Source organism: Mobula birostris, chromosome 12 (assembly GCF_030028105.1).
Source record: "Mobula birostris isolate sMobBir1 chromosome 12, sMobBir1.hap1, whole genome shotgun sequence".
NCBI classification, from domain to species: Eukaryota; Metazoa; Chordata; class Chondrichthyes; order Myliobatiformes; family Myliobatidae; genus Mobula; species Mobula birostris.
In genome coordinates this window covers 70,691,138-70,717,584 of record NC_092381.1, presented here as the reverse complement: position 1 = coordinate 70,717,584, position 26,447 = coordinate 70,691,138, and positions in this window count along the sequence as shown.

The window sequence follows — 26,447 nt, the reverse complement described above, 5'->3', positions numbered from 1 at the left end:
TCAACAGGCAGAAAATATCCTATTTTTTCATTGTTTTGAAATCTTCTAAAATTTTGGAAATAGCAATGTTAAGAAAGCATTTAAAAACTTTGACATTTTTATAACTAAAACCTCTTTTTCTTGACACAATTCAAATGCGGTTTTGCACTAATGAGTTCTTCCAAGGGAAAAAAGCTGTGTGGTGCTGTTTCATTTGGTGTTACAAGTGTTGATTTCCATAATATTTTGCTCACTGATTTTGATATCAAATATGGTAAGAAGAATTCCAGCGTCAGGAACTCGAACAGGAGTTTGTTCATTTGGTCCCTGAAGCCTGCTCCACCATTTCTCATTTATCAAGAACTTTGTTGAGCTCCCACTTCAGTTATCAATCTTGCACTGTCCCAATGTTCTTGATTTGCTTTTAGAAATCACTCAATCTCTATTTTGAATGAATGACACATTTCTATTGCTTGTTGACCATTTTGCATATTGATTTGACTCTATAGTAGACTCTATAGTAAGCATGTATGTAATGGAATTAATACTGTATTGTGTTTACTCTCTCACCTGAATGAGAGCAGCAGGGTTCTTAATGTGCTACAGTAATTGCAAAGTAGATAGAAAATTTGCAATGTAGGTTGCGTTTGAGGAGACTTGTTATGTAACTGGAGACTCTCGCAAATTTCCTCAGATGTACTGTGAGGAACATTCTAACTGGTTGTGTCAGCATCTGGTATGGAGAGGCCACTGCACAGGACTGGAAAGAGCTGCAGAAGGTTGCAAACTCAGCCAGTTCCATCATGTGCCCTAGCATAAGGACGTCTTCAAAAGATGATTCCTCAGAAAGGTGGCATCTGTTATTCAGAACCCCCATCACCCAGGTTGTGCTGTCTTCTCATTGCTACCATCAAGGAGGAGGTACAGGAGCTTGAAGACATACACTCAACTTTTTAGGAACAGCTTCTTCTCCACCACCATCAGATTTCTCAATGGACAGGGAACCTATGAATGCTACCCCACTCTATTTTTTTTTTTGCTTTTTTTGCATTACCTATTTAATTAAAATTTTATATATATTGTAACTTATATATATTTTATTAGGTATTGTAATGTACTGCTGTTGCAAAACAAAATATTTCGTGATATGTAATTCTGATCTTGAGCTCAAGGATTTTGCAGAAGTTGACGTATTTCCAAATCAGGGTGGTGCATCTGTCAGAAGGTAGAACAGCCCTTTGGCTCACAATTTCTGCACCAAGCATGATGTCAGATAAAATAATCTCATCTGCCTCCATTTCATGTATTTTCAAGTGTCTATCTAAAAGCCTTGTGAATGCCATCTCGTTCCACCAGCCCCCCCCCCGGGCAGTACGTTCCCAGCACCTACCATTCTTTGCATAAAACAAATTGCCCTGCATATCTCCTTTAAATTTATCCCCTCTCACCATAAAGCTGTTCTTTCTAGCTTTGACATTTCTCCTGTAGGATAAAAGATTCTAGCTGCTACCATCTCTATGCCTCTCATTATTCTATAAGCTTCAATCAGCACTGGAAGAATTGACTATGAAGATTTTAAAAACAATGAAATGACATTACATGGTTTATTTTTGTAAATATTGTTTTAATATGAATGAATTTTATTTTGCAAAAAAATAAATTTCAGTCAGGCTTTTGACAGGTTATCACATGTGCATGTGATGGACATAATTTCCAAAATGGGTTCTGGGAAGGGAATTGGGAATCAGAATAAACTGCTCTACACAGACATCTCTAGTATAGTCCAAATCAATGGGTGGGAAACAGATAGCTTCCCAATCAAGTTTGGATTCAGGCAGCCTTGCCTGCTCTCCTTTTGCCAAAACCATCAGGAAGAGCAAGAGCATAAGAGACATGATACTGCCGAGCAGTGGAGGGACCCAAGTGAATGCCTCCCTGTATGTGAACGATGTCACCATCTTCTGCTCAAATCTGAGGCTGGTTCACATATTGATTAGCATCTGTGACCAATTTGAGTTGGCATCAGGGATCAGAGTTAACTGCACCAAGCATGAGGCCACGCTCTTCAGCAACTGGTCTGACTGATCCTGTGTCAAGTCTGAAGGCGCTGGGGATCTGGTTTGGAGGGGCTGAGGCATGCAACAAGAATTGGCTGAAATGGACTGAGAAGGTAAAACAGAAATTGGGACTGTGGGGAAGGTGCTCCTTATTGATGACTGGGAAGAACCTGGCCATCAGGTGTGAGGTGCTCTCAGGGCTGCTGTACATGAAGCAGATGTGGCCCATTCCCCACTCCACCAACTTGGAAATCTCCCGAGCTGTCTTCAGGTTCATCTAGGGATCCAAGATGGAGCAGGTCAGACAGGTCACAATGCACAAGTCCCTGGACAATGGGGGTAAAAATGTACCCAATGTCGTCTCACCCTGAGGACCACCTTGGTGCGTGGCTGCACTAGGCTGTGTGTGGGCACCAGCTACCACTGTGTGCTGAGGTTCCATCTCCCACTATTGTTGCGAAGAACGTTTCTGGTCCAGTTGCCATACAATGTCCTAGTCAATTGCACGTTGCCACACTACCAGTCCTTTATGGAAAAGTTCTTTCAGACCAACATCTTCGACTGTAAACTTGACAAGCAGTGGTCAGCACAGAATGCCCTGCAGACACTACAAGAGAAGGACTTGATGGACACAGTGGTTCCCCTGAGCAGGTGATTCAGACTATCTGGCAGAATGTTTCACCAACAGGCACCTGGCTGGCGGTGAGAGGGCCCTCCCAGTCAGATTCATCCTGCGTGTCTTGGAATATCACTCCCACTTCATGCTGCCCATGGGATGACTGCAATTGGAACAGGACAGTTGCTCACCTCTGCAGACTGGGCTTGTGAAGAGGGTCTATGAAGATGCAAGGGCCTGTGTCGTGCTTCATCCTGGTCAGCCTAGTGACAGTGGACTCTCTGATCTATTACCGAGGGAATAGGCATAATTTAAACCTCATTAACAGGAAGTGTGGTGGAAACAAAATCAATCTGGATTTCCAAAGTGGACTTAACGGGGGGAAGGGACTGACAGGTTTGGCATACTGTGAGAAGCCAGATTTGATGGGCCGAATGGCTTCCTTTTGTTCCATAATGATTCTATGAAGGCTCAGAATCTCACCTAACCTTTCTTGGTTTGATCTTACTCACTGTTTGGAACTACTGCAGCTGAAATCTGCAGCCACAAAGACTGCAGGAAGGAGAATTGTTTCAACCGATTTAAAATTACTAACAATCTTCATACCTGTCAGACTGTGGCCTCCAAACCACAGGGAGCAAGTGCATTAGCTGGAAGCTCAGGAGAGGCCTTCTGTTTCTCAGTAAGTATAGCTGCCAGGGAGGACTCCAGGTAAAATTGAAGTGCAGGGCCCTAAGGCCCTTCCTATCATTCTACTGGCTAACATACAGTCCTCTGAAAAATAAAACTGAAGACCTCAGAGCAAGACTACAGTACCAGAGGGACATCAGAGATTGTTGTGTACTCCGCTTCACAGATATGTGCCTCACCCCGAGCGCTCCAGACACATCAATTCAGCCTGACAGCTTCACCAACTACCACGTGGAATAATGGCGGTATCATGTAGAGGTGGAAGGGGAGAAGCTTTTCCTGAAATATATTTGATTTGAGTTATGGTATCTGCAATTACATTGGTTTAATATCTGATATTGTCCATGTTTTATCTCCAATTTACCTAGTGGTGTTAATTTATTTTGAAGTGTTGGGATACAGGTCCATATATACATGAAATTGACAAGGCTCAAGTGCCTATTATTTGTATATAAATTTGGAAGTCAATATTGGTGGGCTATTTAACGTTAAAGTTACAAAAGAGGAACATAAACCTGCCCTTATCTGGCATCCCTTCACATGTTTTCTGGCACAATTGATTGAATTGCAGTCGGTGGTATCAACTCACTCTAGATTAATTTAGACTAAGTGAATCAGTGAAAACTGCAAATTGAATGTAATATCTTGTTGGCCTCCAGGGCACAGTGCTACACAGATAATTGCTAGCTGTAACACTGAAGGAGTACTAAGTAAGATTCTTCTAAAAATTTAATTATAATTATAACAAAGAAAAACTGGTAAGAATAAATGAGAATCACTGTAAATGATCCTATAGGAATTGAAACAATTATGCTTAATACAGACCATTCATCTCATGGTGGTTCAACAAAGAGATCTCCTCACCATAGTGACCATCTAACAATTAGGTAAATGACTGTTCAGGTTTCATGTAGATGGGTATACTCTGATCTGGGCAAAAGAGCGTTTATTCAAATAATAAACATTAATACTCAATATTTATTCTGGTAAACTGTTTTCAAACACATTTTCTTGTTTTGGCTATAACTTCCAAATTATGTCTATTTTTTTCCGTTGTCCTGGACATTCACCTGTATAGAATCCAAAAATCACACATCAATTTACCAAGCATAACTAGTTTTGGGCAGATCATTATTTTTGCCCAGTAAACATGGACTTTTTTCATATGAAAAATTAATGTATTCAGAATTATTTTTCTGGCATCCAGATTATCTATACTACATCAATAATGCCATAATATAGTGCCAAAAATTCGAGCACCAAGTGACTGCAGATGCTACATTCTCGAGCTTTAAAAAAACTGCTGGAGGAATTCAGCTGGTCAAGCATCTGAGGAGGCAGAGGGATAGTTAACATCTGGAGTTGAGCCAAGTCTTTGACCATCCGAAACAGTAACTCTGATTTTCTTTCCGCAATCCAGCCAGACTTGCAAAGTATTTCCAGCATCTTCTGTTTTTATTTTTGATATCCATCATCTGCAGTTTCTTTTATTTTGATTTTCTGATGGACCCATCTCCTTTTACCTGCAGTTAAGGGCAGGATGCCTTACAGCTTCCTGTCAAACAAGTTGGCTGAACCAAAGTTATGTGAACATAAGCAGCAGTAGAAATCCTACCAAAAAGAGTTGTTCTATTTTCCTTGTATTAATGGTAAGTAAAATGCTGAAGAATGGGGATTTTTGCTAATGAGTGAAAATCAGTAAATGAATATCAAACTTTGAAAATCTGAAATTAAAAACAGAATATTCCAGAAAAACTCAGCACATCAGACAAATCTACTGAGTTGAAAGAGAAACACTTAACATTTCAGGTCGAAGACCTTTATCAGGTGAAAGATCTCCAAACTGAAGCATTACTAAAAGCAAATAACAAAGTAACAATCCAAACAAAATTCAAATCAGCTTCACACCAACTTCTGCAAATTCTGAGTTAGCAGTTTTTAGTTTCCTGACAAGACGACAATAATAAGCTTTAATTTCAGCATACGATGTAGGAAAGAGGCTGACAATATCTTACATTTTCTATATTTATGAGAAGTGAGGACCAGAAACTTTGGTGGTCAACATTATCTACTGTAGACCACTTGGACAACAGAATTGCCCAAGTCAGGCTGTTGTTTATTGATTACAGCTCAACGTTCAACACTATCAATCCATAGTACTAATCAACAAGCTTCAAACCTGGGCCTTTGTATCTCCCTCTGCAAATGGATCCTTGACTTCCTCACAGTCCGTGCGTATCAGAAATAGCATCTCCTTCTCACTGACAATCAACACAGGTGCATCTCAAGGATTCATGTTTTGCTGCTCTATTCTCTCTATGCCGATGACTGTATGGCTAGGCATATCTCTACACCAGCTATAACTTTGCTAATGACACAATTGTTGTTGACAGAATCTTGGATGGTAACAAGGAGGCATAGATCAGCTGGTTGAGGTGCTGTCACACCAACAATCTTGCACTCAATATCAGTAAGACCAAGGAATCGATTGTGGATTTGAGGAGAAGGAAGGCAGAGAGACACACACCAGTTCTCACCGAGGGGTCAGCAATGGAAAGGGTGAGCAGCTTCAAGTTCCTGGGTGTCAACATCTTTGAAGGTCTATCCTGGGCCCAACATATTGATGCAATTATGAAGAAGGCACACTAGTAGCTATATTTTATTGGGAGTCTGGGAAGGTTTGGTATGTCACCAAAAACTCTGGTAAATTTCTACAGGCTGTATCGTGAAGAGCATTCTGACTGGTTGCTTCAACATCTGGTATGGAGGCGCCAATGCAAAAGATTGGAAAAAGCTGCAGAGGGTTGTGAACTCAGCCAGTTCCATCACGGGCACTAGATTCCCCACCAGCGAGGACACCTTCGAAAGGTGATACCTCAAGAAGGTGGCATCCATCATGAAGGACCCTCACCATCCAGGGCTTTCCCTCTTATTACTGCCAAGGAGGTACAGGAGCCTGAAGATACACACTCACTGCTTTTGGCACTGTCTCTTCCCCCTCCACTACCAGATTTCTGAATGGACCATGGCCCCGTGAACACTACATCACTCTTTTGCTCTCTTTTTGAACTATATTTTTCATAGTATTCTTTCCACTGCTGCTGCAAAACAATAAATTTCACGGCATATTGTGTGTCAGTCATAATAAACCTGATTCTGATTCATTCCAAAACAAAAATGTCAGTTGTGTGGGGTGATACACTTACTAAAGGAAGATGAACAGCCGGGGTGGTTAGAGATGAGCAACAGGTAGGTTAGAGATTTTCTACAGCTTTGTATTCATTTCACCGGTTTGTTTCTCTGACAATGGATTTAATAGGGTGACAATCATTTTAGCACTAAAACCTCTCAGTTAACAAGAGGATTACTGAACTTCTCTTCAGTCATTCAATAAATGACTAGTCTTATAAATGTGTTTCTTAGTTTGTTTAGTTTCTGATCTTTTAAAAATCTGAATTGAATAATCAGGTAGGTGCTGGAGACCATTTTCCATTGGGAGGCAGGCTACTTAAGCATGACTACACATGTACATGATGGTTATGTACAACATGGCTCTAAAAATGTCTAAGATCTATATCCAAAAGAGCTTGAAGTACAAAGCCAATATGAATTTCAAAACCTTGTACTGAAAAATAGACGAAAGGGTTACCATATGTTTAAAATTTCTTCTCTAGTCTAAGCAACGTTCATGATTATATGGGAGAAATGATGAGAAACATCATGTTTATTTTTCTTTACAAGGGCATGATAGATTCACGGACCATACAATCTCATCTCAATTATGCAGGTAACTCTGACTTTGAGTATGATGGCACTCTGTTGATTTTTATCTGTCATTACACCATCAACACACAAATTTTCTCTGTGGAACAAAGGCACTGCAGAAAATCACAGACACATGACTCCCCTGCACGCATACTTTACAAGGAAGATGGAAACAAACATATTTGCAAGATAACAAGTACCAGAACCTGTGGGTCAGGAACAAGATCCACAATTTAATCAAAATAAATCTAACTATCTTTACAGGCAACCCCCACCTTACAGCAAATTTGCATTCAAAGTGGAGACATCAGAGAAAGAGATGAGATTCGAGCGCCAGTGTTCAAGGGAGAAAGGTGGTGTCAAAGGCGATCAGAGGGGAATTAGTTAATGTGTGGTGACTTATTGAAAGTGGAGTAAAGGCTGAGGGATTACTTTAAGGAGCTGGCTATGACTACGGCAGCACCGCACGGTGCAACATACAGTACTGTGCAAAAGATTTAGGCACATGTAAAAAAAATTCTGTAAAGTGAAATGCTTTCAAAAATCATATGAAATGTTTTTAAATGTCAAAAAATTTACTATAAAGACCAGTAAACAGTTAAAAAGCTAAATTAAATCAATATTTGGTGTGACTACCTTTTGCATTTAAAACTGCAATTGGCTAGTAGGTTGTTCCAAGCACCTTGAACTTGCCACAGTTCTTCTGCAAACTTTGGCTATCTCACTTGTTTCTGTCTCTCCAGGTAATCCTAGACAGCCTCGATGGTTTTGAAATCAGGGCTGTCTGGAGGCCATACCATGTGAAACCATATCAAAAAATCTAGGGTGCGTAAGCCTTTTGCATAGTACTGTATCTCAAATTCTGGGTGGTGATTTGTGAATTTTCAAAGGTTCAAAAGTCCAATTTACTGTCAGAGGAATGTATACAATATACTTCCTGAAATGCTTTTTCTTCGCAACCATCCATGAAAACAGAGAAGTGCCCCAAAGAACGAACGACAGTCAAATGTTAGAACCCCGAAGTTCCCCCCCACCCAGCTCCCCTCCCTCCCACGTGTAAGCGGCAGCAAGCAACAATTCAACTCCCTCCCCACTGGCACAAAAAAGCATCGGCACCCACCACCGAGCACTCAAGCATGCAATAGCAAAGACACAGTCTTGCAGATACCCCAAAGACCTCGCGTTTCACCATACCACATACCACATTCGACATACCACAGGCTCTCTCTCTCCTTAATAAGGGAGGAGGAGGTGTCTCTGTTTCCCCAGTGAGCAGGGAGACATAACAAGTAACTCACTGGTTTACAATGTTACAAGTCTGTTATGTCGCTTTTTTCAAGCTCTGTGCCAGAAGATCGCAAAGATCTCAGGCCTTCGGCTACACAGCAGATATCACGACTCCCCTGATGACCCGCGGGTCTCCTACTGTGACACCGACCCTCGATCCGCCCGCCTCCAGAGCCCTGAGATCCTAGGCTTCCAAATCCAAGCCAGAATCTTAGGCTGAGCCCTTGGCGTGCCGAACAACAATGGTCGGTTATGAAACCCCGAGAGCGGGTCCCATTCCCACAAAGACCTGAAGTCAGCATGTAACTCCAGGTCAGGGCCTTCAAAAGAACTCTGAAAGGGAAAAATAGAGCTATTAAAGATGGAAATAGAGCTGTTTCTGAAGATGCAAGCAGAGGAGTTGCCTTTTAGCACCTTCACTGCTCCGTTCCGCCTCTTCTTGTATTTTGAATTTTGTAAGGGGAAATTTCTGTTACACGAGGGATGGCAAAGTGGAAGTCAGTTGCATTGATGTAATATACAGTGGATTCTGGTTAATTGGGACCACTGCATTTTGGCCCAGATAAGCAGCTGACCCAATTAGTCAAAGTTTCATGGAAATAGTCAAAAAGGCATAAAAAAAAAGACAAACTACCATTTATCTGTGTCAACAAGTTGTGTATTTAAAAGAAATACAGAACAAATTGGAACACTATCTGTGGAGGAACTCATCCAGTGTACACTGCTGTACGCTGTAAGTATCCTTTACTGTAAATTGGAAATGAACAAAATCAGAGCAGACACCTACTGCAGGTAATGGACTACCTTCATACAATGCTTTCCATGATTGCATCCTCCAAATCTTCCTTTTCATTGTAACATTCAAGTTGATTGCCGTCATTTTCAAATCCTTCGTTCCCAACTCATTGAAGTGGTAAAACCATTTCATTTGCATTCCTGGCTGTTTCTGCCATCTCTAAGCCTGAATGCTTGAAACCGTGGTGAGCAAAACAGTTCAGAATTCTCTTACTACTTATTTCTCACCAACTATCAGTGACAAAATTCACTGCTCTCTGAACACGAGCACATGCAACTGATGATATTTAAAATCTGTTTGCTCAAAGCACAATATAGTGTCTAACAGCCACGCAAGTGCCCTCACCTGCCACTAGTTAGAAAATTGTTCGGCAACAGTCTCCTGTCCTAATTAAGCAGCATAGTGTCCCAAATAAACAAATGCAATCCTAGCTATTTTCTTGATTAGCTTTTGTTCTTTAAGATTTATCCCAAGTAAACGCCAGTCCCAATTAACCGATGGCCCAATTAACTGCTATCCACTGTAGGTGCTTCCAGACAGAATCACTGTGTAATTTTCTGTTACTTAGAAGGCAAGTTGTGTTGGTTGTGTTCAATAAATGCATACATTTGGCTTTTCTTTTCTTTTCTTGAATATTTTACTTCTTTGAAAGGTGCATTGATGTGCAAGTACCTAGTTTGTTTATAAACTGATGTAGTCAATAAAACCAGCGACATATACATATAATGGGGCAGCACAGCATGCAGCTATTGGACAGTGAAAGTTCATGATGTTCTCAACCTGAAACATCTACTGTCCATTTCCCTCCGTAGATGCTGCCTGACTTGCTAAGTTACTCCAGCATTTTGTGCGTTACTCCATAGACACGAAGATTGGTGGACAAAAGACCAGTTGCTATTACTGTCTGACTCTATGATTCTAATGCCCTTAATAAAATTTTACCAGAGCTTGTTAAACAAACTTTTATAATGGGGCTAATGACCAAAGCTTGATCAAAACATTTGGCATTGCAAAGTTTCTAAAAGAAAAGAGAAGTGATAATAATGACTGGATATATTCATTAATAGCTGGGCTTGCTTACTTAATCTTTTCATATCCCGACTATTGAGCTCAATCGCAAAAATCTAAGGATGAGATTCTTTCACTCCAATTCTGTGTTGATTGATGGGGTAATGTGGTGCCTGCAGATTTTACGACAAGTAACTTTACTCTAAGGTGCTTGGTAAAGTGGCCAAGCGGATGGTTTGCAAGGCAACACACTCCTTCCGCCATTTATATTGGCCTTTTATGTGCTTCCTGAGCAAGTAATTGGCGCTCACTGCCATTCTGAATGCACCTTCTACACTTTGAACTGCTTATGGAGCCAGGGAGTGGTAATAAATGTTAAAGCACCCCTCAAGCCTCCGCATCCAGCACATAATACTCCGTAACTTCTGCCATCTCCAATGGGATTCCATCACCAAGAATAACTTTTCCTCCGTCCCACTTTCCACTTTCCACTTTCCACAGGGATCACTTCCTACATGACTCCCTTGTCCACTCGTCCCTCCGCACTGATCTCCCTCCTGGTACTTAGCCTTGCAAGCGAAACAAGTGCCACACCTGCCCCTACACCTCCTCCCTCACTACCATTCCAAACAGTCCATCCAGGTGAGATGACACTTCACCTGCAAGATTACTGGAGTCATCTGCTGTATCCGGTGCTCCCGGTGTGGCCTCCCGTATATATGGTGAGACCTAACATAGACTGGGAGACTGCTTCATCGAACACCTTTGCTCTGTCCACCACAAAAAGCATGATTTCTTGGTGGCAATCCACTTCAGTTCTACTTCCCATTCCCACTCTGACATGTCAGTGTCAGGATGATATGAGTCTGAAAACTCTACTGCCAGGATGAGGCCACACTCAGGTTGGAGGAGCAACACCTTGTATTCCGTCTTGGTAGCTTCCAACCTGATGGCTTCAACATTGTTTTCTCAGACTTCTGGTAATTACCCTCCATCCTGTCCTTCACCATTCCCCATTCCCCTTCTTCCATGGTCTTCTGTCCTCTCCTATCAAAATCCCCCTTCTCCAACCCTTATCTTTTTCACCAATCAACTTCCTATTTCTTTACTTCACCCCTCCCCTACCCCTCCCAGTTTCACCTATCACCTGCCACCTCGTACTTCTTCCTCTCCTCCCCTCCCCCACCTTCATTTTCTGACCTCCCATTCCTCTCCAGTCCTGATGAAGGGTCTCAGCCCAAAACATTGACCATTAACTCTTTTTCATAGATGCTGCCTGGCCTGCTGAGTTCCTTCAGCATTTATGTGTGCTGATAAGGAATGTTACCATTTTTTCAAGGAAGTTTTTAGATCATCCTTCAATCCTTCTGCTGTCCACTTGGTATTCTCTTTCTGTGACTGAACTTTAATCTGAGAGTTTGTTTACGGAATCTGACTGTAGAAATAACATGACTTGCCCAATGGACTGAGATGAATATTATTAGAGCCAAAAAGCTAGGAATGTTTGCAAAGCAGATTTGGAGGGTTTTGTGCTGACAGTTTTGATGTTATCTCCCTGGTGCTGTGAGGGTCCTGCTGTAGGTAGTTCAGATCTCTTAGATGAATAGGAATTATTTCTACCAGTAGACTGAGTTTAGTGCCAGGTCTGTGGTCTTGATCTTCAACCCTTTTCCTCAGGTGTGTTAAGGTAGTGAAGACATTGCCCCAGCTGAGATTAACCAAGATGATATGAGTCTGAAATTCTCACTGTCATTTTGACATTGAGCAATTCAGTGCATAGAATAAGTAAGAGAAATAGCATGAAAACAAATCCATTGCTCATCGGGTCATTGTTGATTATCAAGCACCAATTTTTAACACTAATCCTCTCCTCGCCCATTTTATTTGTCACCACATTCTCATAAACTCATGAACATGCTAGGGAGAAGTTAACGCAGCAACCCTCAGATTTTCAGGATGGAGGAAACTGGAGCAACCTGGAGGAAATCCACTCGGTCAAGGAAACTCCAGAGTGATAGCTGAAGAGGTCAGCTCTGCTAACTGCTCCACTGTGCTGCCAAAGACATTTCACTATAAACAAGGAATATGCTCCCTGCTACTGCCTCTATACTGCTAGATTTAACAAAGGTAAGCAAATGAAATAAATATATTGAATTATTCTAACATTCAAGGTAACATTTTCAGTATATTTTGTCATCACCTTAAATTGTGTTAGCTGAACAGTTATCTCACCTAAGAAAGATTTAACTTCCTATCCAAATTAGAGTCTCATTGTAACTAGCTTTTCATCTAATGACTGAAGAAATATAATCAACAGACATTAGTTACACAAGCCTTTCAAAAAGCTGGACAATATGTTCCAAAGTTGTATAGGAATGAGATAATTGGAGAAGAAATTTAAATTTCTATAAATCTGATTACGACTTAAGAACCAGGTAGAACTAATATTTTGTCAATTTAGATTTTGCCACCTGCATCAGGAAAGATAATCTTGCTGGGTGAAACAGCCAGAACAAGTCTGCACATGAAACTCCTTGGGGAAAAAAAAACTCTACTACTGTGGCAAGTCTGTCAAAGATGTAATGGTTTTACCACCATTCTCAATGTTCTGCTGTTGGGAGATATTTAAAACCTATCTAATATGATATAAATAATTTAAAAAGTTAAAGATAAAATACTGGAATATATTTCTGAATAATTAGTGCATATTGCAAACACATAATTAAATTCACCAGACTTTTACTGTTTTTTTCTGGTGCAAAATCCAAAACAGAATTCCAGCAAACCACTATAGAATCCAGGGGCAGAGAACTGTTAGAAATTGTCAGAAGCCATTCATATTAATACTGAACATCTGATAAATGAAGTATAAGAATATATGGGCAAGATAAATTCTAATATTCAGTGTTGATAACTATTGCTTTAAATAAGGTATGTATTCATTTTGTGTGGACAAAATAATGGATCTTTAGCATGTTGGTGTGTAAGTGGTGGGTAAACCCTGTAAAATCTGCTTCCTGATGCTAACTTGAATTGATTTAATGCGATTTGAACCTCACTTACTTATGGTCCACTGCTGTAACAGAATGGGCATTCATTGTTGGTGATGGAAACAAGGTGACACTCATGGCTGTCTCCTTGGACTGTGTTGGTCATTGACACAAATGATGCATTTCATTGTACGTTTCAATGTACATGTGACAAATAAAACTAATCTTTAAAAAAACATGAATCAAGTCCGTAACCATATTTGGATTATCCCAGAATCTTTTGCGAGTAATAGACTTCTACCAGAAAAGTAATGTTTTTATTTTCATATACAGATATTTCTAAACTATTTGAATAATGATTGAGTAGACCTGTCATCTCTGCTTGATCCAGTGGTCCCCCAACATGATTGATGCTAATCTTGAGCCAATTTGATTCACTCCACATGATATAAAGAAACAATTAAAGACACTGGATATTGTAAGGGCGTTGATCCCTGACCCCATTCTCGCAATAGTACTGTGCTTGCTATCTAAGAGAGTTGCGCATGAGCTATCCATTACCCTTTGGGCTTAATGCAAATCTTGCCATTTGGAAATAAAATAACGTGCTTGACACTTTATCTTACTTCTAGAGGAAATGATGCATTTGATAACAACACTTACCCTTTTTTATATATATATATATATATAGATGTAAGAACTGTAAACTATTTGGTTTCCTCGTTGTCAACATGGACACAACCTAATGCAAAAATAAGTTATAGTTGCTTTTTCTGCCTGAAGCAGTTATGAAAAGTACATTTTATTGAAGCTACAATCCTGTAGAGAGAATCTGCACCCCATTCTCTTTCATTTTGAGGAAATTACTTTACATTTGATCTGTCATTTTTGATTGGCAGCATAATGACAAAGAGGAGTCCCTTTTCCTATAGTGGTAATGAGATGGCAGTGACAGTATAAAAGTGTTGTAGTAAAACTAAAACCTTTAAACTTTTCCTCCATAAAAGAAAGATGATTATAGTTGTTGCGTGCCTGTTATCTCAGCTCCAAGAAAGACATAGTTGCAGGGATTTCTATAGGTAATGTCCTCGACATGACCACCTCCAATTGCTTCATCAGTACCACTTCACAATATTCAAAGTAATCTGCAATTCATCAGAAAATGAAGCAGTTCATGCTTGAAATATTTGGCAATAACTATCTCCAACAAAAGAGAGATGAACCACCTTCCCTGAATGCTGGAAGAAATTGCTATTGTTGGATTCTCCTGGTATCAAATTCCTAACAGTTACCTTGACCGGAAATTCAGTTGCATTAGCCACCACCTAAATGTGGTCACTGCAAGAACAGGCCAGATTGCAAAGTTTGGATATTGTGTAATGCACAACAGCATCCTAAATTTGAGAACCCTTTCCCACAATAAGATTGTGATGGCCTACAGTTATTTGCGGCACAGCAGATGTCACTATAATGTAACGCGGCTCCCTCTTGAACTTATTTCTTCTCAGTGTATCTATTGAGTGCAATGTCTTCCCAGTTTTTAGACGTTGAATTTTTTCAGGCTGATTTTAATGTTATTGAAGCATTTCAAAGCTCAAAGTAAATTTATTATCGAAGAACATTCTGTATATATCATCATATCCATCCCTGAGATTTATTTTCTTGCAGGCATACTCAATAGATCCAATAACCGTAATCGAGTCAATGGAAGACCACACCACAGGGCAGGCAACGAGTTCGCAAAATCCAATAAACTGTGCAAATACAAGAAGAAAGAAGTAGTAATAATAAATAAACAAGCAATAACTGTCAAAAACCTGAGATGAAGAGTCCTTGAAAGTGAAACCATCGGTTGTGGAAACAGTTCAGTGATGCGAAGTTGAATGAAGTTATCTTCTCTTGTTCAAGAGCCTGATGATTGAGAGGTAATAACAGTTTCTGAACCTGGTGGTTTGAGTCCTGAGGCTCCTGTACCACCTTCCTGATGGCAGCAGTGAGAAGGGAGCATGGCCTGGGCGGTGTGGATCACTGATGATGGATGCTGCTTTCCTGAGACAACGCTCTGTGCAGATACTCTCAGTGGTGGGAAGGACTATGCAATATCCACTACCTTTTGCAGAATTTTCTGTCAAGAACATTGGTGTTTCCATACCAGGCTGTGATGCAGCCAGTCACTATGCTCTCGACCAAACATGGAGAGAGATTGTCGAAGTTTTAGATGTCATACCAAATCTTCATAGCCTTAAGGATGTATGGGCACTGCTGTGCTTTTTTTATAATTGCATTTACAAGCCGGGCCCAGGACAGATCTTCTGAAATGATAACATCTTTGCCCACTGGGGGCTCACTGACCTTCCGTCAACTGGGAGTAAAGGATCTGCTTGGGGAGATGAGGGTTAGGCATCTGAATGGCATGGCCTATCCATTGGAGTAGGTGTTGATTTATCATAGTGGAGACACTGTTCATGTTGGCCTCCTCCAGTATCCTGGTGTTAGTGCAACTGTTCTTCCAGCTGATCCTCAAAATATTTTGTAAGGCTCCTTGGTGATACCGTTCCAAGACTTTCAGGTGCCTACTGTGGGCAGTCCATGATTCAGCTCCATCCAGTAATGTAGGAAGGAATACCAAAAGTTTTGTCTGAATCTGTAGGTTGAAGTCTTCAAAGTTTCTTTTCCTTAATCTTTCCTAGTGTCACAATGGGGGGGCATAGGGAGCAAGGGTGGACCCAAATGCAAGACGCATCTTGTGAGGTTAATTAAATTTATTGAGTTTATTGTTTGATACCAGGAGAGCAAAGCAGAAGCAGGAATAGCGAACTGGACAAGGACTCAGGATTCCGACTAGGCTGGGACAAAGGTCTGGGCTAGGACTCGGAATTGGATCCCAGAACTAGTGGCGACATGAAGAGGCTAGGGTATGAACTCCGAGCCAGAGACTGGGCAGAGCCCCAGTACCTGGGTCGTGCTCCAGGCTCGGACCCCAGAACCAGGCAAGGACATGACATGGGCTAGGGAGAGGAGGAACATGGGAACACAGAGCCTTGGTCTCAGGAAAGCAGGTATATGGAACCATGGACACATACACAGAACACAGAGTCGGGACCCCTCCTTGGGTACAGGACATAGGGCCAGGACTCACACACAGAACAGAGAGCTGGGACCCCTCCTTGGGTACAGGACATAGGGCCGGGACTCATGACTCATTACCCCCCCCCCCCGCGGGGCAACAGCATGATGGCCTGACTTACCCCACCGAGGTGAGGACAAGACAAGACAAGACATGACCCCCTGCGGGGCAACGGAAAGACTGCCTGACTTACCCCACGGAGGTGAGGACAAGACATGACCCCCCCCCCGCGGGGCAATGGCAAGATGGTCTGACTTACCCCACGGAGGCGAGGACAAGACAAGACCAACACGAATGAACACCAGACAATACCTATCTAGCTCCGGCGATAGAACTAGACCGAGGTGCAGGCGAGGGCTGCAGATGAGGGCTAGAGGCGAGAGGAGCAGAGAATGGATTCAGACGGGGGGTAGGACAGGAATCACAGACCACAGGACTTGACTCGGAACTTGGATGCCGCCAGGACCGGGACTTGACTTGGTACTCGAATGCCCCCGGAGCGAGGACTTGACTTGGAGCCTCTGGGTAGTGGCGAGCTCTTGACTCGGCCCGGAAACAGTAGACAGCGGTTCTTGATTCCCTCCGGCGGGTTGACTGACGGACCCACCTCGGTGAGGAAACTTTGCAGGCTCGCTTTGGTGAGGTAACTTGACAGGGTTGCTCCGTTGAGGAAAGGTGAATTACTGGCACTCGCTTCGGGCGGAGACTAGGCTTGCTCCGGCCAGATGACATTGGCATGCCGTGATTTTGGTGTCTTAGCAGACGCTCCCACACCGAATAGCTGAAAGCTGGAGGCTATAAACTACCAGTTCAGCCGAGAGTAAATTGCCTCTAATCACCAAGGCCGAGGGACACGGGAAAACAGGGAACCAAAGGGAAACAGGGAGTCAACTGTCCGGTTCGTAACATAAACATAGTAGATTTAAAGAGACCCTGATCCAGACCATGACACCTAGGCTCCACTCGCACTACTCAGGTGGTGGTCGTTCTCTGCATCAATGCCTGCTTTTAAGGACAGAATGTTGCCAGGGTAGGAGATGTGATCTACCTCTTCATGAGTGATATTGTCAACATTTATGGAGAGCTGGATAAATGGCTAGTTGGGTGGTGGTTGATATACAGACATCCCACCCTGCAAAAACTCATTTCAGGGAGGTAGCACCATCAATTTGCAGGAGACTTCTAGGAGAGGTGGGATGTCTGCAATAGAGTAGCTCCTTAGCAGCTGGCCAGCTAGTTTAAATAACGTTAGCTATGCTAATGAACGAATGACACCTGTTAAACTCACCTCAACATGTCTTTTACAGTCTTAACCCACCATGGGTAATAGAAAAGTCGCTGTTGCAAACAGTGCAGCGAGCAACACTGTCATTATTTTGACCCCTATTAAGCAGGGGTACACTTTAGTGTAGTCTGGGGTGACGTACGTTTTATATATGTTTTGGAACACTCTGTCATGGCGCGCTCTCTCGCTCTCTTGTGGTTGCTCGGGCGCTGTCAAGCGCTCTCTCTCGCTCGCGCGCTCTTGCTTTCTCTCTCGCTCGCGCGCTCTTGCTTTCTCTCTCGCTCGCGCGCTCTTTCTTGCTTTCTCTCTCGCTCGCGCGCTCTCGCTTGCTTTCTCTCTCTCGCTCACTCTCAAAAAAATTGATTTCCGTGATATTGTATATAATTTGCGGGCATCAGGGAGCCACTATTAATATGTGGGAGACTCCCGGAACTTCCGGGAGAGGTGGGATGTCTGAATATAGAACCTGTGTGTTTTTTTTATATTCAAAACAAAACCCAAGGCCCTATATACAAAGGCATTCAGGATACATTGGAGGTCTGCATCAGAGCGTGTTGAATGGTTGTCATCTGCACACTGAAGCTCTGTGATAGTGGTGGTGCTAGCCTTGTTCTTGATCTTGAACTATTTGAGGTTGAAAAGCCTGTGGTCTTTTCTATACATGACCGGGATTCCCTGTGGCAGGTCTTGGCCAATGAGGTGAAGGACGGCAGGTAGGGTGGGTGTAATGATGGATCTCTGTTTGACTCCTAGTTTGGCAGTGAAGGGCTCTAATTTAGTGCCACTATTGCTGAGAACTGTGGCTGACATGCTATCATGCAGTGGCCTCAGTATTTGTAAATACTTGTCAGGGCAGCTGCATCTTGATAGTATAAGCCAGAGGCATGGCCGTCCTCTGTATCAAATGCCTCTGTCAAATCAATGAAAACTAAGTACAAGGGTTGCCTTTGATCAGGGCATTTTCCCTGTTGTGCTGTGAAGATCATGTCTGCAGTGCCTCTAGACAGGCAGAAACCACACTGTGATTCAAGGAGTACTTAATCAGATAGTGGAAGGAGTTGGTTGACATGGATACGTGCAAGCACTTTGCCTGATGCCTCTGTAATTGTCACAATCTACCTTGCCCCCTTTCTTGAATATAGCCACTATTAGAGGATTCCTGAGCTCTGAGGGTCGTTGTTTCTTTTTTCCAGACCTTCAGGAGCAGGGCGTGTATGTGGTTCTGGAGTGCTGGTCCACCTTCCTAGAGGGTCTCTGCTGAGATCCCATCAGGATCAGTGGCTTTGTTGCTTTTCAGGCTCCTGATGACATCAAGGTCCTCATTAATATTGGGAGGTTCCCCATGTCTTCATCAGAGGTCTCTGGCAGATTTGGTTCATAACCACTGGTTTAGTACTGCCGTCGTGGTTAAGAAATTGCTCTGTCCATCGATTGTTGATATCCTTTTAATTCTTTCACAAGTTCTTCTCGTCCTTTGAGCTCAGGAGATTTAATTCACAGTAACTTGGACCATAGACTGCTTTGGCATTGAAGAAGCCTCTCATATCACCCAAACAAGGCCTGAAGGTTCTGTTGGGTGGCAGTGTCAAATAGACTCACATTTTAGTCTTGTCCTGGTCTGCTTCTTATAAACCCTCCACTTTTTCCTGAGCCCGATGGACATGGTGGAGTGGATATGGTGATGAATCTGTTCAGCAGCTAACTGTGCCAATCATGGCCTTTATGATATTCACATCATGGTGGTCCCTGGATCAGACGATGATATAGTCAATGAGATGCCACTATTTAGATCATGGGTGCTGCCATGGATTTGTTTTTCTGGCAGAAGATAGTACTCATGATAAGACTGTGCTCAGCACACATGGTGTGAAGTAGTACTCCATGAGCTGACGTTCCCAATGTCTTCCTTTCCTGTGGTACTCTTCCAAAGGATGAAGTCCTGATTGACCCTGGGATTGGAGTCCACTAAGAGAATTACCTTACTCTCCTTGGGGATGTTCAACGGTGTTGTGTCTAGGTAAGTGTAGAAGGCCCCTTTTTCATAGTCATGCGAGTCCAGAGCTGGTGCATAAGCTCCCACAACGGTTGCCATCTGGCTCTTGGCAAACAGCAAATGGATCATCATGAGATGTTTGCTGATTCTCATGGGAAGTTCAGAGAGTTGACCAAAAAGCTGTTTTTTTAATTGCAAACCCAACACCAAAGATCCTGGGCTCGACAGCTGCCTTCCCTTTCCAGGGGAAGGTGTAACCATTCTTCTCTTCCCTTAGTTGTCCTTTGTCTGCCAGACGGGTTTCAGAAAGAGCAGCTCGGTCAATCGGCCATCATTGGCGATGATCACAGTTTTGCCCTCTGGTTGATCAGTGATTGCACTCTCTATCAGAGAACACACATTCCAGGCTCCAAAGGTCACATTGCGTCATTTCTTACTGCACATGGTGCTACCTCTGGATCTAGTCTGGAGATTTCAAGGGCAGCTATTTTCAGAGTGCCTTTTCCAGCCCCTTCCCCAGGTGGAGTGAGCAGGGTGGATTGTAAATAGGGCTGCTCAGGTGTGGGTACGGCTGCCGAAGGGCTCTTTCTGCCTCAGTCCAAGAGCCCAGTGACTGAATCAAACACCAACAGCGCAAAGTGCCAGCTCATGACTAGGGGATTCTAGACCTCACAATTCTGCCTCTTCACCATTTGCTAACCACCGTGGGACTTAATCCGGGATGTTAGGGTGGATTCCCTTGATGGAGAACTTATCTGTGTGATTTTGTTTAATGTAGGGAGGCTGACGTATGGGCAGATCCTTGGCAGATCAGGGTCAGGGTTCGGTGCTATATGACTGTGCACCCTTCACTACTGCAGCCTTCCTTCCTCTGCCATCACTGACGATGTCATGTGCCACAATCTCCCACCAGCCCCACCACTGAGATCTTGGTTGGATTGTTCTTTGTCTGGAAGCTCCCCCTTGACCTTACCACCATGGGTGACCCTACCAGGAGCTAAAGGTCCAGACGGCATCATTCTTGGGATCTCAGGAACGCACAAGCCTCTCCACCACAACAAGGTAACGATCCCTGGAGAAGTGTAAGTGCTACTCTCTAAGCAACTGCCTGCTCACAGAGCTCAGTTTGGATTCTGCAAAAATCACTCGGCTCTTGACCTCATTATAGCCTTAGTCCAAACATCTGCAAAAGAGCTGTACTCCAGAGGTGAAGTAAAAGTAAATGCACTTGACATTATTCGATCGAGCATGACATCAAGACCTTCCCCTGGCTGGAATTGCAGCAAGCACAAAGGAAGATGGTCATGGTGGTTGGAGGCTAATGATCTAAGCCATGGGACATCTCTGTTCAGAATCCTTAGAGCAGTGTCTTAAGCTCAGACATCTTCTGCTGCTTCATCTATCATCTTCCTTCAGTCTTAAAGTCAGAAGCAGGGGTGTTTGCTGATGAGTGCACAATGCTCAGCACCTTTTGTTATTCCTCAGATAACGAAGCAGTCCACAATCGAATGCAACAAGATATGGACAATATCCAGGCCTAGGCTGATAGGTGGTAACTAACATTTGTACCACACAAGTACCAGCCAATGAGAGAGAGCAAGCAAAAATACAGCTATCATCCCCTGACATTCAATGGCATTACTGCCACTGAATCTCCCACTATCAGTATCCTGGGGGTTCCCATTGACCAGAAGCTGAACTAGAGTAGCCATGTGGACAGTGTGGCTGGGAGAGGGCTTTGGAGGTTTGGAACCACACAGCAAGTAACTTATCAAAGCCTGTCCACCATCTGCAAAGGCTCAAGTCACAAGTGTGATGGAGTTCTCTCCCCTTGCTTCTGAAACCCCTTTTACCACGGGTCTCTAGAGATGCAGCTCGTTAGCCCCTCGCTAACAGCCACTGCACCCAGCAGTGAGGATACCAGCTTTCTCAAACTACGGTCGGTATGACGTAGTCCGTTCCTTTACTAGGTCCCTCCACAGTTTTACCTCTTTTCTTCGCTGTTTGATTAACTGCTGATCTACTTTCCAAACATTTCCCTGTCCTCCACACTCCCGTTTGAAATGCCCATCTTCTCCGCAGTTGTAACAGAAGATACCAGTCACTTCCCTCGTCGAGGGACCTTGCTCAGTAGCAGCCCTTGCCTTGGTTTGTCCCACCAGTGGGTCCGGTTTCCTATCGGCCTTGTCATGCTTGGTGGCAGCATCAACCGATATCATTCGAGCTAACTCGGCCCTCAGTTCTTTCACGACATCCTGCAAAACCCCCACTTGTGTGGCATCAGGGTTTGCTTCAGCAACAGAGGCTGCTACTGAGCATTCGCCCTGCTGATGGAGGCCTCCCGCTCCTCCATTGTGTTTTCCTCCTCTAATTTCTCTGAGTAACTCGGTCAAACTTGGAGGAGGGCATATCTCGCGGATCATTAGAATACGTAGAGCAATCACATCATGTGACAGCGTGCCCTTCAGAACTTGCCTCAACCTCGAGCAATTTCCCTCAGGCAGTTGACTGTCCCTTTTGGGGGACAAACAGTGCAGCAGCTTCTCCAGCCTGAAAATGTAGGTGGACAACTTCTCTCCTTCCTCCTGAAAAGTGTGCCTAAACTTCATCCTAAGGTCGGCTGTACTTTCAGCAGTGCCAAAAGCATCTTCCAGAGCTTGCAAGTAACTAGCTGAGGTGGTTAACTGATTTTCTGCCTTGAGGAACTTCACCCTATCAGTCACTGGGCCCTTTAAACTCACTACCAGTCTCTGCCTTTTCCCTGTTACGAGCCATTCATCCAGTAACTGGGATGTCGTCATTTCAGCCCAAGCCTCATATTCTTTTTTCACCCCCCCCCCATCGGGTGTGGGCTTGACTCCAGAGAATGCTCCCAGCTTACAATATCCTGGCTCTCTGCAAGTACACTTCTGCAATCATCAGCCAGAGATGTAATAGCTAAAATGAGCTCAGAATTTAAATCAACCGCTGAAAGAGCTTTCACTTCAGACAACTCCTTCCTCTCACTCCTCAGAAATGAGGGCAACTTGTCCTGCCGTCAGCTACTGGAAACTCGTCTCCCAATCCTTCACCTTCAACTACACTTCCCCCCCGCCCCCGCCCCAACCCTTCTCTAACAGAACGAATGGCCCATGGCCCCGCTTCTCCAAGTGCCCTGTCCGTGCCAGGCAGATCTACTCCTGTCATGTCGTTGCTAGTCTGAACTAACACAACATTCTGACCAGCCAGTTGATCAAAACACCATTCAACAAGCGTAACTCCCCTAATACTTTAACGTTATTTAAAACCCTAATCAAAGATTCGTCTGGGCTGCAGATATCCACCCTCTCAGAACACAGGCAGTTGTGGGTAATCTCTTTGAATCGCACCAAAACTTAATCTCTGCGGCATCCATAAGCAAGGATCTTAATCCCATTCCCGGAAACCATTTTAAGCACAGGCTTAAACACACAAGCCACTTAATCAATTCTTAGAGCAAATGCACAGTATTGGTGAATCAGATCGCGGATGAGCTGCCACAATGAAACCCTTTTTTACCTGGCATCTCTGGAGATGTGGCTTGATAGCCCCTCACTAACAGCCACTGGACCCAGCAGTGAGAAAAGCACCTTTGTCAAACCCTGTACATCTTAGGTCAGTATGACTTGGGTCCCACCAAAACCAGGGAGTTGGGAATGTCTCACCCGAACCCCAATCTGTGTGAATACTGCCCCCTGCAATTAGCCGTTGGCAAAAAATAACAGATCATACATTGCATACAATTATAAAGGAAGTATATTTACAAATGTCAGCTTTATCGAACAGTTAGTAGGAAAAAGAAAAGGAAAAAAATAAAAAGGGCCCATTACAGTTAATCCAGTCCAAATGTGCACATAAGTTGGAGCTCACCGTGAAGTTCTCTTTAACTCACATGCTGGACCCTCGGTCTGCATGAAAGCTCACACCACCTTCTGAGTGTCACCTGAAATTCATCTTGAACAATAGGTCTCCCATAGGAGTGTTGGTCCTTCCTCCTTGAAGCCATTCATCTGCACAAAGCACTTCGTGCAACACGGACAGCATCCTCAGCCAACAACAGGAATTCTGCAGATGCTGGAAATTCAAGCAACACACATAAAAGTTGCTGGTGAACGCAGCAGGCCAGGCAGCATCTCTAGGAAGAGGTGCAGTCGACGTTTCAGGCCAAGACCCTTCGTCAGGACTAACTGTAAGTTCTGACAAAGGTCCTCGGGCCGAAACGTCGACTGTACCTCTTCCCATAGATGCTGCCTGGCCTGCTGCGTTCACCAGCAATTTTTATGTGTGTTGCTTGAAATTCTAGCATCTGCAGATTCCCTCGTGTTTGTGTTTTTAAAAGCAGAGCAGACTGCTCCTACAGAACCGGTAAAATTAAATACCTGCAGCATAGAGGTAAAAATCTTAACCAGGGTGTTACACTTCAATGAATGTAGCTTCAACAACAGTTAAGAAGTTCAACACCATAACTGCATGTGCTCTCTACAAGATGTCCCACTGCAACTCACCAAGACTTCTCAGAGAGTACATTCCAAAATCCTGGAACTGTCTGTCCGACTGTATAGTCGATATATCTATGTCACAATGAATGCAGCAGTTCAAGAAGGCCGCTTACCATCAAATGCCTTAATAAAAGATCTCCGTCCAAAACATTGACTGTTCATTTTCCTCCTGACTGCTTCAGTTCTTCCAGCATTTTATGTGCGTACTTCCAGCACCCACAGCCTGTGTTGTGACCGTCACGTTATCAAGGACGACACAAGGATGGAGGATTCAATGCTTGCTCAGTCAGCAAAGCCCATATCTCTTGAATGAATATATAAAAACAATACTTGTCTAGGATACTCTGGAAAAAACCTTCTAAATTCATGATTTGTTCTATTTAAAAGGACAAGATTATTTGGCACAACTAAAGGAGGTTCCTTTCTAAAGCACACATCATCTTGGCTTGGAAATGCATTGCAAATCCATTACTGACATTCGGTCTAAATCCCTACCTAACATTAGTCGAGTTTCTTCACAAGAAGGTTTTAGAAATTGGCCGAACATCAATGATTCAGAGGAAATTAGGGATGAGTATTAAATCAGTGATGCTCAAGTTGCCTAACTGATTCAAGAAAAACCTTCCCTTGCATTCAAAACCTTTTTATTTGTTCCCTCTTTTTAAAATAGTATTAATTTTTCTCAATTTTCAAATTAGGTAAACGCCAGAATTGCAAAATTGGTTCTGAGTTTTGCAAGAGTGCTGAACATCACTTATTCTTGCTTTCCTGTTTATAACGGTTATAATCACATAATTATAATAAAGTTGTAATTATAAGGGTGTTCTGTTAATAAGGTGTGAGGGGGTGTTTGGGAGTGAGCCTGGTCCAGAAGTCTCTATGATTACTTCTACTACCACGGCTATGATGTGTTTTTACTTGCCAGGTGTATGCAATACAATGCTGCTTTCAGCAACCGCACTACTTCAAAAATTTTTTTTATTGCTATTTCAATATTTCACCATTAAGAGTAATTTGAATGAGCTTGGTCATCTCCCCTTCTTGCCTTGGAAGCACATATTTAATGTTCCTGGCTCTGTTCTTTTTCAAACAAGAAGCTGATCTAAAATTGTTTTTCGGATTGTCCCAGCTTCTGTATATCACACAGAGAGAGTGCCTGCCCCATTGTTTTTTTCCTGAATCACACAACATTCATTCTGTGCATAAGAAATGCTGATTAGAGAAATATGGCAGCTGATGTTTTGCATCCATCTACCCAGCTGATAAATATTAAATTGGTGCTCCAATGAAACCAAATAGAAAGAATTTTCAAAGATCTATCAGCACTCACCTGGAAAAACTACCAATGCCTTGGAAATGAAATCCTGAAAGATGACGGCTTCATCCTTGAAAGAAGATACTACAGATAAATAAGATAATCTTTTCACACTCATGAAGAAGACATTCAGACATGTCTGTAAAAGGGTTTAGGGATTGTTTTCTCATGTCTCTAGCTTACGACTTAACAACTGACAGGAACTTTGCTAAGTACACAGATAATTTGTTCAATACTGTATAAACTGGTTTCTAGCAGCTCAGTGATCCCACTGCTGTCTTGCATCACACGGTGTATGCTTTTGAAAAGATTATCCTTTCAAATACAGTTGTGGTGGATGGGACATTGAAAAACTGTTTCAGTGAATGATCTTTTTTTTCATATTGTCTTCCCAGCATTTAATTTTAATGATTCAGCAGTAACTGAACTATTTAACAGTTGCCTAGTCCATGTCTTTTGCCTTCCTGAATCATGCAAGCAACAGGATGCTAATATTAATACATGTGAAAGTGAGTTTGTGTTCACAGTTCACAACAAAAATTACCTGAAATTCTTGAATTCAAGTGTAGCAAAGAATGTTTAACAGAGTGTGAATGAAAAGCTAAAACTGAAGGTGAATTTAGTAGTTCTGGGCATTACCTGGCATAAACTTTTCTCATTAAACAATGGTTAATGATACATAAAGAAAGCAAAAAAAACGTAACTAAATGACTACATTGTGTGGTCCCATTTTGGATAAATTCAGTTGAAATTGTTGGGCTTTGTCCATGCTCTATGATAATTAAGGCAGTCATCATTCATTACTGCGAATGAACCTACCTTGGTTCAGTTAGAATTACTTGAAAACTACATATTGTATCTGACTGTGGTATTGCACGAATGTTTTAGAAGTTTGAGAAAGTATCCTAACTCTTTTTCCATCAGAAATTTCAGGGTAAGCTAATTGAAGAGTAAATGATTGTTGAGTGTTTTTTTCAAGAAGACAATGCCCTGGTAATTTGCACAATGGAAAATTTGGCAAA